The following is a 12,772-nucleotide window of genomic DNA, read 5'->3' as shown; positions in this document are numbered from 1 at the left end:
AGGGCCTGTATCCAACTAGTGTGTAAAACAGTCTTTGTCACATGTTAAGTGCTTAGCTAGTACCACAATTAAATTAAATAAAATAAATATAACCACTAAGACCAAAAAAAAAAAACAACCAAAAACCACTTACTGGGAAATACAGTTCTTCCTGTTACTATTGTAGATGAATTGCAAATTTTCGTTCTGAAAAACCGTCGTGGTCTGCAGAGATAACAACCCTGTGATGACCAGGTCCCCATCCCTGTAGTAGGTGGCTGGATACTCTCTGTCCAGGCAGCAGGGAGTCTTCCTTTCCCCCCTGGTGGAGTGGGGAAGCTGGAGGAGCAGGAACAGGGTAAGCAGAGAGGGCATCGAGGTGAGGTGAGCCTAGGACCAGCTGTGAGAGATGACCAGAGTCAGGAGTCTGACTCTCTTCCTCTAGCACAAGGACCTGGACTCCAGTCTTCACTCCCACCATAGGGAAGCTGCCAGCAAAATGTGGAAGAGGCTGCATCCAGGAGAAACCGAGAAAAGGGGAAAGGAGGTGCTTATGAACTTGTTTGAATGACGGCTCCAGTCTTTTGCTGTGGCTTGCCTGAAGTTGGGAATCGGAGAAACCTTGGGTCGCTTCTCTTGAGCCCAATCCGGGACAGGAGAAATCAGCCATGCAGGGGCCCTGGGGATTATCCTTGCCCGGAGCTCTGCACCTGCATCCCTGAAACGTTCTCATAAACAACAGAAGAAAAAAAAGTTAGGAATTGTTCTCCGTCCTGGGTCCTCAGGAAGTTTGAGAAGGCATATAAGGCTGGGGGCTACGGTAGGATTCTGAAACTAGGGGATCCTCCCAGAGCTCTGTTACCCACGCAACACAACAATGCCAGTCCCTGCATTTCATTCATTCATTCATTCATTCATTCATTCAATCGTATTTATTGAGCGCTTACTGTGTGCAGAGCACTGTACTAAGCGCTTGGGAAGTACAAGTTGGCAACATATAGAGAAGTTTCCTACCCAAAAGCGGGCTCACAGTCTAGAAGGGGGAGACAGACAACAAAAGAAAACATTAACAAAATAAAATAAATAGAATAGTAAACATGTACAAGTTAAATAGGGTAATAAATATGTACAAACATATATACAGGTGTTGTGGGGAGGGGAAGGAGGTAGGGCGGGGAGGATGCGGAGGGGAAGGAGGGGGAGAAGAAGGAGCGGGCTCAGTCTGGGAAGGCCTCCTGGAGGAGGGTGAGCTCTCAGTAGGGTTTTGAAGGGAGGAAGAGAGCTAGCTTGGCGAATGTGCAGAGGGAGGGCATTCCAGGCCAGGGGGAGGATGTGGGCCGGGGGTCGATGGTGGGACAGGCAAGAACGAGGCACAGTGAGGAGGTTAGTGGCAGAGGAGCGAAGGGTGTGGGCTGATCTGTAGAAGGAAAGAAGGGAGGTGAGGTAGGATGGGGCAAGGTGATGGAGAGCAGGTGATTGAAGTGGGGGAGAGACAGGAGGATGGGAGATCAGAGAGGAGGCTGATGAAGTACTCCAGTCGGGATAGGATGAGAGATTGAACCAGCAGGGTAGTGGTTTGGATGGAGAGGAAAGGGCTGATCTTGGCGATGTTGCGGAGGTGAGACCGGTAGGTTTTTGGTGACGGATTGGATGTGAGGTGTGAACGAGAAAGCAGAGTCGAGGATGACACCAAGGTTGCGGGCCTGTGAGACGGGAAGGATGGTAGTGCTGTCAACAGTGATGGGAAAGTCAGGGAGGGGGGCAGGGTTTGGGAGGGAAATAAGGAGTTCAGTCTTAGACATATTGAGTTTTACATGGCGGGGCAGACATCCAGATGGAGATGTCTTGAAGGCAGGAGGAGACACGAGCCTGAAGGGAGGGAGAGAGAGATTTGGGTGTCATCAGCGTAGAGATGATAGTTGAAGCTGTGCTAGCGAATGAGTTTACCAAGGGTGTGAGTGTAGATATAGAACACAAGGGGACCAAGAACTGACCCTTGAGGAGCCCCTACAGTAAGGGGATAGGAAGGGGAAGAGGAGCCCACAAAAGAGACTGAGAATGAACGGCCAGAGGGATAAGAGGAGAATCAAGAGAGGAGGGAGTCTGTGAAGCCAAGGTTGGATAACGTGTTGAGGAGAAGGGGGTGGTCCACAGTGTCGAAGGCAGTTGAGAGGTCGAGGAGGTTTAGGATGGAGTAGGAACCGTTGGATTTGGCAAGCAGGGGGTCATTGGTGAACTTTGAGAGGGCAGTTTCGGTGGAATGTAGGGGACGGAAGTCAGATTGGAGGGGGTCGAGGAGAGAGTTGGCGTTGATGAATTCGACACAGCGCGTGTAGACAACCCGTTCAAGGAGTTTGGAAAGGAGTGGTAGGAGGGAGATGGGGCGATAACTAGAAGGAGAGGTGGGGTCTAGAGAGGGTTTTTTTAGGATGGTGGAGACGTGGGCATGTTTGAAGGCAGAGGGGAACGAACCAGAGGGAGAGTGAGCAATTGAAGATGGAAGTTAAGGAGAGGAGGAGGAAGGGGGTGAGAGATTCATAAAATGAGAGGGAATGGGGTCAGAAGCACAGGTGGCCGGAGTAGCCCTTGAGAGGAGGGAGGAGATCTCACCTGAGGATACTGCTGGGACGATGGGAGAGTAGCAGAGAGGGTTGAGAGCCAGGGGGTTGCAGAAGGGGGTAGGAGTGACTTTGGAGAGCTCAGACATGATGGAGTGAATTTTACTAAAGAAGTAGAAGGCCAGGTCGTTGGGGGTGAGGTCAGGAGGAGGGGGGAGAAACAGGGGGTCTGAGAAGAGAGTTAAATGTACGGAAAAGCTGACGGGGATGATGGGCATGGGTATCAATAAGGGAGGAGAAATAGTTTTGTCTGACAGGAGAGGGCAGAGTTAAGGCAGGAAAGGATAAACTTGAAGTGAACGAGTTTGGCATGGTGTTTAGACTTTGGCCAGCAGCGTTCAGCAGCTCGGGCAAAAGAGCTAAGGAGGCGGACGATGGCAGTGACCCAGAGCTGTGGGTTAGTGGTACGAGAGAGGCGAAGGGAAAGGGGAGAGAGAGAGTCGAGCTGAGTAGAGATTGTAGAGTTAAAAGCAGTAATCTGATAATCAAGATTGAGTAGAGAGGTAAGGCAGGCGAGGTGGGTTGTGAGGTGCTCAGAAAGAAGGATGGGGTCGAGAGAGCAGAGGTCTCTGTGAGGTAGTAATATCGATTTACAGGGGAGAGGAGTGAGAGTGAGGAGGCAGGTGAGAAGGTTATGATCAGAGAGAGGGATTTCAGAGTTGGTGAGGGTGGAGATATTGCAGCGGTAGGAGATGATGAGGTCAAGGGGTGTGACGAAGTTGGTGAGTGGATGAAGTGAGGTCCGCCCTTTCCTCTCCATCCAAGCCGCTACGCTGCTCGTTCAAGCTCTCATCCTATCCCGTCTGGATTACTGTATCAGCCTCCCCTCCGATCTCCCCATCGTCCTGTCTCTCCCTTCTTCAATCCATACTTAACGCCGCTGCCCGGATTGTCTTTGTACAGAAACGCTCTGGACATGTCACTCCCCTCTTCAAAAATCTCCAGTGGCTACCAATCAACCTACGCAACGGGCAAAAACTCCTCACCCTCGGCTTCAAGGCTCTCCATCACCTCGCCCCCTCCCTACCTGACCTCCCTTCTCTCCTTCTACAGCCCAGCCCGCACCCTCCACTCCTCTGCTGCTAATCTCCTCACCCGTGCCTCGTTCTCACCTGTCCCGCCGTGGACCTCCGGCCCACGTCATCCCGCTGGCCTGGAATGCCCTCCCTCTGCACATTCGCCAAGCTAGCTCTCTTCCTCCCTTCAAAACCCTACTGAGAGCTCACCTCCTCCAGGAGGCCTTCCCAGACTGAGCCCGCTCCTTCTTCTCCCCCTCCTTCCCCTCCGCATCCTCCCGCCCTACCTCCTTCCCCTCCCCACAACACCTGTATATATGTATATGTGTTTGTATGTATTTATTACTCTATTTATTTATTTATTTTATTTGTACATATTTATTCTATTTATTTAATTTTGTTAATACGTTTTGTTTTGTTCTCTGTCTCCCCCTTCTAGACTGTGAGCCCACTGTTGGGTAGGGACCATCTCTATATGTTGCCAACTTGTACTTCCCAAGCGCTTAGTATAGTGCTCTGCACACAGTAAGCGCTCAATAAATACGATTGAATGAATGAATGAATGAATGAATGAATGGGGTGGAGCAAGAGATTGGAGTGTCAAGCAGAGATAGAAAGCGGGTGGCAGAGGCGTCACCATGGATATCCATGTGGATGTTGACGTCTCCGAGGATCAGATGGGCATGGAAAAGGAGAGAAGGAAAGTGAAGAAGGGGGTCAAAATTGTTAATGCTGCGAAGCGACTCTGGTCTTGGCAGCCTTCACATGGGGCAGGAGGCTGAGAGACCTCCTGCTTGCCAAATCCAACGGCTCATACTCTATCCTAATCCTCCTCTACCTCTCAGCTGCCTTCGACACTGTGGACCACCCCCTTCTCCTCAACACGCTATGCGACCTTGGCTTCACAGACTCCATCCTCTCCTGGTTCTCCTCTTATCTCTCCCGGTCGTTCATTCTCAGTCTCTTTTGCAAGCTCCTGCTCCCCCTCCCCATCGTCTTACTGTGGGGTTTTCTAAGGTTCAGTGCTTGGTCCCCTTCTGTTCTCGATCTACACTCACTCCCTTGGTGACCTCATTCGCTCCCACGGCTTCAACTGTCATCTCTACGCTGATGACACCGAGATCTACATCTTTGCCCCTGCTCTCTCCCCCTCTCTCCAGGCATCTCCTCCTGCCTTCAGGACATCTCCATCTGGATGTCTGCCCTCCACCTAAAACTCAACATGTCCAAGACTGAACTCCTTGCCTTCCCTCCCAAACCCTGCCCTCTCCCTGACTTTCTCATCTCTGTTGATGGCACTACCATCCTCCCCATCTCACAAGCCCGCAGCCTTGGTGTCATCCTCGACTCCGCTCTCTCATTCACCCCTCACATCCAAGCCGTCACCAAAACCTACTGGTCTCAGCTCCGCAACATTGCCAAGATCCGCCCTTTCCTCTCCATCCAAACCGCTACCCTGCTCGTTCAAGCTCTCATCCTATCCCGTCTGGACTACTGCACCAGCCTTCTCTCTGATCTCCCATCCTCGTGTCTCTCCCCACTTCAATCCTTACTTCATGCTGCTGCCCGGATTGTCTTTGTCCAGAAACGCTCTGGGCATGTTACTCCCCTCCTCAAAAATCTCCAGTGGCTACCAATCAATCTGCGCATCAGGCAGAAACTCCTCACCCTGGGCTTCAAGGCTCTCCATCACCTCGCCCCCTCCTACCTCACCTCCCTTCTCTCCTTCTACAGCCCAGGGTGGCACCCTCCGCTCCTCTGCCGCTAATCTCCTCACCATGCCTCGTTCCCGCCTGTCCCGCCATCGACCCCCGGCCCACATTCATCTCCCGGGCCTGGAATGCCCTCCCTCTGCCCATCCGCCAAGCTAGCTCTCTTCCTCCCTTCAAGGCCCTACTGAGAGCTCACCTCCTCCAGGAGGCCTTCCAGACTGAGCCCCTTCCTTCCTCTCCCCCATCGTCCCCCCTACATCCCCCATCGTACCTCCTTCCCTTCCCACAGCACCTGTATAAATGTATATATGTTTGTACATTTTTATTACTCTATTTATTTTACTTGTACATATCTATTCTATTTATTTTATTTTTTTAGAAATGTTTGGTTTTGTTCTCTGTCTCCCCCCTTTAGACTGTGAGCCCACTGTTGGGTAGGGACTGTCTCTATATGTTGGTAATGTGTACTTCCCCAAGCGCTCTAGTACAGTGCTCTGCACACAGTAAGCGCTCAATAAGTATGATTGATTGATTGATTGATTGATTGCTCTGAGGTCCCAAGGACAGATCTATTTCCACCCCACTTATTCCTGCCCTGAATTCCACACAAATACGCCTAGGACTCAGGGTGTGGGAGGAAGATAGCAGTTTCTGCTGGAGATTTGCCTTTCCTTGAAACTCCAGGGAAATCACAGCCTATCAGGGCCTCTTTCGACAGAAGCAGTTCTTGGGGAGCAGTCGTGGTCTCCGGAGGCAGGCTCCCCCTTTTGGAAGGGTCATTAGTCCAACAGAAGGTCAGGTCTCTGTGGATGGCCACTCAATCTATCAATCAATCAATCAATCCGTATTTTTTGAGAGCTTACTGTGTGCTGGTTACTGCATTAGGCACTCGTAGAGGGTCAATACAACAGAGTTCGTAGATGCATTATCTGCCCACAACGAGCTCACATTTTGAGGGGGGCTGGGGGGCTCACATCGTGGGGAGCAGCGGTAAATCTCACCTGATAGTATTTGAGGCAGCAGCTCAAGGTCAGAAGTGGGTGGACGCAGCAGGTCTTTAACAAGAATGGCCATGGGCTGTTAAGAAGTCCTCCAAAAGGCAGAAACCCACATTTCCCCATAGTGCATGTCTGCAAAGGCAACACTGACTGTTCATTCTCAGTTCCTATTGGTTGTGGCCTGGGAGAGGCCTGTCTGGTGTTGGCAGTAAACACTTCTGGGGTTTGTCCTGCCAGGCCTACAGGAAAACCTGCAGGGCAATCTTGTTCAACTGAGTGGATGACCAGAAACATGACAGGTGAGCATCAGTGTCAGCGAGGACAGTATAATGTAATTTTGGGGGAACATGATCCAAACCACAGTTGCTCATGGTTTGGGGAGATTCACTACTATGGATAACAATGCCCACGCTTGCCCGTGGCTTAGAAGAGGGGAGGCAAGATACTGTGGGATCTTTGCCAGCCCCAGCTGATAAGGAGAGAATGTAAAGGCCATTACCTGGTCAGACCACAGGGATACTGTGTCAAGGTTTTTGAGAAGCAGCATGATCTAGTGAATAGAACATGGGCTGGGCGTCAGAAGGATCTGGGTTCTTTTCCCAGCTCTGCCACATGTCTTCTGTGTGAACTTGGGACAAGTCACTTTACTTCTCTGTCCCCTCAGTTACCTCATCTGTAAAATGGGGATTAGACTGTGAGCCCTATATGGGACCCACGGACTGAGCCCAACTTGATTATCTTGTATCTACCCTAGCACTTAGTAGAGTGCCTGGCATATAGTAAGCACTTAACAAACACCATTAAAAACTACTTCTCTCCAAGACAGCATCTGCCTTCGTAGAGGACAGTGATCTTTAGCCCCTCCATGAGTTTTCCTTCTTCCTCCCTTCATTCATTCAGTGGTATTTATTGAGCATTTACTGTGTGCAGAACACTTTAATATAGTGTTGCATAGTGTAGTATAGAGTTGTACTTGGAAAAGTCCAATGCAAAAATAAACAGGTACATTCCCTGGGAACAGCGAGCTTACAATCTAGAAGGAGAAGGCAGATATCAATACAAATCAATAAAGTACAGATATGTACATAAGTGGTGTGGTACGGGAGAGGGAAAGATCAAAGAGAAAGTCAGGGCAATGCAGAAGGGGGTGGGAGAAGAGGAAAAGGGAAGCCTAGTTTGGGAAGACCTCTTGGAGGAGATGCACATTCAAACAGGCTTTGAAAGTGGGGAGAGTAATTGTCTGTTGGATTTGAGCATAGTGGGTGTCCAGACCAGAGGTAGGATGTGGGCCAAGGGTCAGACAGGTGAGGACAGAAGTGAAACAGGTGAAAATAAGGGGAAGTGAGAGAGGATGGTACTAGACGAGGGAAGTGTAGAGGGAGAGAAGCAAGATGTGGTAGGAGGGAGCAAGGTGGTGGAATCCTTTAAAGCCAATGGCGAGGTGCTTTTGTTTGATGTGGTGGTGGATGGGCAGCCACGGGAGTTCTTTGAGGAGCAGGGTGATATGCCCTAAATGGTTTTGTAGAAAATGATCCAGGCAGCAGAGTGAAGGCTGGGGTGAGGAGAGACAGGAGGCTGGGAGCTCAACTAAGGACGGCTTGATGCAGCAGTCCAGGAGGGATAAGATGGGTGATTGCATTAACGTGGCCAAAGTTTGGATGGAGAAGAAAGGGTGGGTCCTTAACAATGTTGTGAAGGTGGGACCGACAGGATTTAGTAATGGATTGAATATGTAGGTCGAAAGAGAGAGAGAAATCAAGGATAACACCAGGATTACGGGACTGGTGAAACAGGAAGGATGTTGTTGTTGCTGTCTACAGCGATGGGAAAATAACAGGGAAGACAGGGTTTGGGTGGGAAGATAAGGAGTTCAGTTTTTGGTCACATCAGACAGCACCCCCTCCAAGGCTCCCACAGACACCACCAAATAGGGGGGCAGGAAAAAGTCACCTGACTTCCCCACGTTGTGGTCCAAAGTATGCCTGACTGGCTGGAAAACTGGCTGAGCATATCTGAGGGGCTTGGGGACACTCCTGTTTCTTGAGCTCCCTCTCTCCCCTCCCCATTTTAAACTGCCGTTTTCCACCACTCTGAGGGATCCCTTTCAATGCTCCAGCTTTGCGAGACTGGAAACACAAAGGGACGGAAAGAGCGAGAGACAAAGAGAGAGGGGAGAAAGAGAGAGAGAAGAGAGAGAGAGAGAGAGAGCGAGAGAGAGAGAGAGAGAGGGAGGGAGGGAGGGGAGGAAGGGAGGGAGAGGGAGAGAAACTCTCCCAATGTCGTGGGCTGGGTAACTAATAGTGATCAATTTCTACTTACTCATCCATTACACACTTCGGCAATTTAGAGAAGCATCATGACCTAGAGGAATAATCTGACCATGGGAGTCCTAAGACTGGCTTTAATCCTAGCTCTACCATTTATCTGCTATATGGCCTTGGACAATTCACTTTATTCAATTCACTATGCCCTCAGTTTCCTTATTGATAAAATAGAGATCAAATCCTACTCCCCCCTTCTTAGAAGGTTGAGCCTTCATAGGGGTAGGGTGTGTGTGCAATCTGAGTATCTTGTTTCTATGCTAGCATTTAGTACAATGCCAGGGGGCATAGAAAGGGCTTAACAAATACCATCAAAAAAGTCCCCCACAATCTTTTCAAAGTTGGCAAGGATAATCCCGGGCTCTCTTACTCTCCCCCTCCTGAAAGGGCTCTGCCTAAGTCTTGCATGTGAGTGTTGTGCCTGTGGTACTCTGTCCCATTGTCCTGATCACAGAGGGTTCATAAATGAAGTCGCTCCTGCAGCTCTAAGAAACCTTCCCACTGTCCCACCCCTCCCCACCGCCCCACCCCAATCTCCAGGCTCAGCATCACAGGACGATTCCTGGAATTGGCTGGGAACCTCATGGACTCGGCCCCCCTCTTGAGAGCAGAAAGGCCCTGAACGCATAAGACCATCAGGCAGAAAACTCCTCACCCTCGACTTCAAGGCTCACTCCATCACCTCGTCCCCCTCCTACCCTTCAACCTCCCTTCTCTCCTTCTACAGCCCAGCCCGCCACCCTCTGCTCCTCTGCCGCTAATCCTCCTCACCGTGCCTCGTTCTCGCCTGTCCCGCCGTCGACCCCCGGCCACACGTCATCCCCCATGGCCTGGAATGCCCTCTCTCCGCAACATCCGCCAAGCTAGCTCTCTTCCCCCCTTCAAGGCCCCTACTGAGAGCTCACCTCCTTCAGGAAGCCTTCCCAGACTGAGCCTCTCCCCCTCCTACCCCCCCGCGCATACCTCCTTCCCTTCCCCCACAGCACCTGTATATTTGTATATATGTTTGTTCATATTTATCTTATATATTTCTTTATTTATTCTACTTGTACATATCTATGCTATTTATTTTATTTTGTGATATGTTTTGTTTTGTTCTCTGTCTCCCCCCCCCCTTCTAGACTGTGAGCCCACTGTTGGGTAGGGACCATCTCTATATGTTGCCAACTTGTACTTCCAAAGTGCTTAGTACAGTGCTCTGCAACACAGTAAGCACTCAATAAATACAATTGATTGATTGATTGATTGATCAGAGCTGAGAGGGTCTGAAATACATTTGGCCCTGGAGGCCAGGAATTTGGATCCAGAAGATGTGTTGCAATCATGCGGTACATCTAGGTAGTAACTCAAGGTTCTAGTAGGCTTCAAAACCCCAGAACCTTCCTTCTCAATGCAGGGGGAAATGTTAACAATTATCTACAATTTCAGGATGGAGAAATGCCAAGTAGTTCAGGCAGTTGTGGGTTGGTCATGAGGAGAAGCAGGCAGTTGGGAATGGGAATTGCGAGTTTTCTGTCAACAGATCATTAATTTCCTTAACACTTTTTTTTGGAATAATCAATTAATAGTATTTATTGAGCTCTTACTGTTATGCAGCAGCACTGTATTAAGAGTTTAGGAGATAATAATGAAACAACATAACAGAAGTACGTATAACATGTTTCTGTCCCACCCAGCAACTTAACATTTTAAGTGAGTGACGGACAGGCATTAATATAAATACATAAATTACTGCTTATGTACATAAATGTGGTGGAATTTAGGAAGGGCGAATAAAGGGAGTAAATCCAAGTGCAAGGGCAATGTAAAAAGTGGGGAGAGGAGGGGAAAATGAGAGCTTAGTCCAGGGAAGGCCTCTTGGAGGAGATGTCCTTTCAGTAAGGCTTTTTGAAGGTGGGGGAGAGTAACTTTCCATCGGATATGAAGAGGGTAGGAGTTCCAGGCCAGAAGCATGACGTGAGTGAGTGTGTTGGTGGCAAGATAGACAGAATTGAGGTACACTGATTAGGTTGGCAGTGTAGTCAGTATGTGGGCATTAAAGAGGTTAAGTGTCGAGGCTGAGTTGTAGAAGGATAGCAGCACGATGGAGTAGCAGGTGAGGAGATGAAGGAGGAGGGGGCAGGTTGATTGAGTGCTTTAAAGCCGATGGCAAGGATTTCTGTTTGACTGCGGGTGTGAAAGGACAACCACTGGAGGTTCTTGAGGAATGGGGGAAGCCATGGGTCATGAACATTTTTTCAGAAAAAAGACCCTAGCAGAAGTATGAAGTACAGATTGGAGTGGAGAGAGACAGGAGGCAGAGAGGTCAGCAAGGAGTGCTGATATAGTAATGAAGGCAGAATAGGATTACTGTGGTAGCAGTTCGGTCTGGAGAGGAAAGAGCAGATTTTAGAGATAGTAGTGAAGGTTTGAACCATCAGCATCAGTGACTGATTAATTTGGGGATAGGAATGAGAGAGAGGAGTCAAGGAAAAAGCCCAGGGATAGGGGCTTATGAGATAGGAAGGTGGTGGTGCTGTCTATAGTGATTGTGAGAGTCATGGGGATGGCAGGGTTTGGGTAAAAAGATATAAGGAGTTCTGTTTTCAGCATGTTATGTTTGAGGTGACAGCAGGACAATCAAGTAGAGATGTCCTCCCTGAAGGCAAGAAGGAAATGTGAGACAGCAGAGAGGAAGAGAGATCAGGGCTGGAGATGTAGATTGGGGATTTGTCTGTTAGTTGAAGCCATGAGAGTGAATGAGTTCTCCATGGGGAGTGGGTGTAGATGGAGAAAAAGAAGAGGGACCCAGAACTGAACCCTGAGGGACACCCACAAATAGAAAAATGGGGAAGCAGAGAATTAGCCCATGAAAGAGACTGTGAATCAGTGGCCAGAGAGATAGGAGGAGAACCAGGAGAGGAATTCTGTCACTTTTCACTTAGCACTTGTCCTGAGTGGCCTGAGAGTAGGGGAAGGTGAATTCCCCAGAGGCGGGCTCATGACAATTCCCAAATGTACATCTCCAGCCCTGATATTTCTCCCTCTCTGCCATCCTCGCATTTCTCTTCTGCTTTCAAGACATTTACTTCTTGCATGCCCCTCCTGTCACTTCAGCTTAACATGTCCAAAACTAGAACTTCTTATCTTTCCACCCAAACCCTGTTCTTCCCCTGACTTTCCCATCATCGTAGACCGCAGCACCATCCTTCCTATCTCCACAAGCCCCATAACCTTGGTGTTATCCTTGACTTCTTCTTTCTCATTCAACCCACATAGTCTATCCATCACTAAAGGTGGTGTCAGTCCCACCTTCCACAACATCTTCAAGAATCCGCCCCTTTCCTCTTTATCCAAACTGCTACCACGTTATAATACAATCACTCATCCAATTCTACCTGGATTACTTTTACCAGCCTCCTTGGCTGACCTCCCCAGCCCCCGACTCTCCCCATTCCAGTCCATACTTCCCTGTGCTGCCTGGATCATTTTTCTACAAACACTTTCAGGATATGTTTCCCCATTCTTCAAAACCTTCAGTGATTGTCCAGACAACTCCACATTCACTCATTCATTCAATCGTATTTATTGGCGCTTACTGGGTGCAGAACACTGTACTAACGCTTGGAAGTACAAGTCAGCAACATATAGAGACGGTCCCCTACCCCAACCAATGGGCTCACATCAAACAAATACTCCTCACCATTGGCTTTGAAGCGTGCAATTACCTTTCTTCTCCACGCCACCTCGCTATTTTCCTACTATAACCTAGCCCACAACACTTTGCTCCCTCTAATGCGAACCTTCTCATTGTGCCTCCATCTCGTCTATCTCGCCGCTGACCTCTCAACCATATCCTGCCTCTGGCCTGGAACGCCCCTCCTCTTCAAATGCCACAATTACTCTCCCCACCTTCCAAGCTTTATTGGGGGCACATCTCCCTGACCATACTCCCCCTTTCCTCTACTCACATTTCCTTCCCCGTCACTCTGGACTTGCTTACTTTGTTCCTTCCCCATCCCAGACCCCATAGCGCTAAGTGTATGTATCTATAATTTGTTCATTTATATTAATGTCTATCTCCTGACTCTATACTGTAAGCTTGTCGGAGGCAGGGAATGTGTCTGTTTATTATTGCATTGTACGCTT

This window comes from Tachyglossus aculeatus, unplaced genomic scaffold (genome assembly GCF_015852505.1).
Source record: "Tachyglossus aculeatus isolate mTacAcu1 unplaced genomic scaffold, mTacAcu1.pri scaffold_325_arrow_ctg1, whole genome shotgun sequence".
Taxonomy (NCBI): domain Eukaryota; kingdom Metazoa; phylum Chordata; class Mammalia; order Monotremata; family Tachyglossidae; genus Tachyglossus; species Tachyglossus aculeatus.
Note: the sequence above shows the minus strand (reverse complement) of the source record.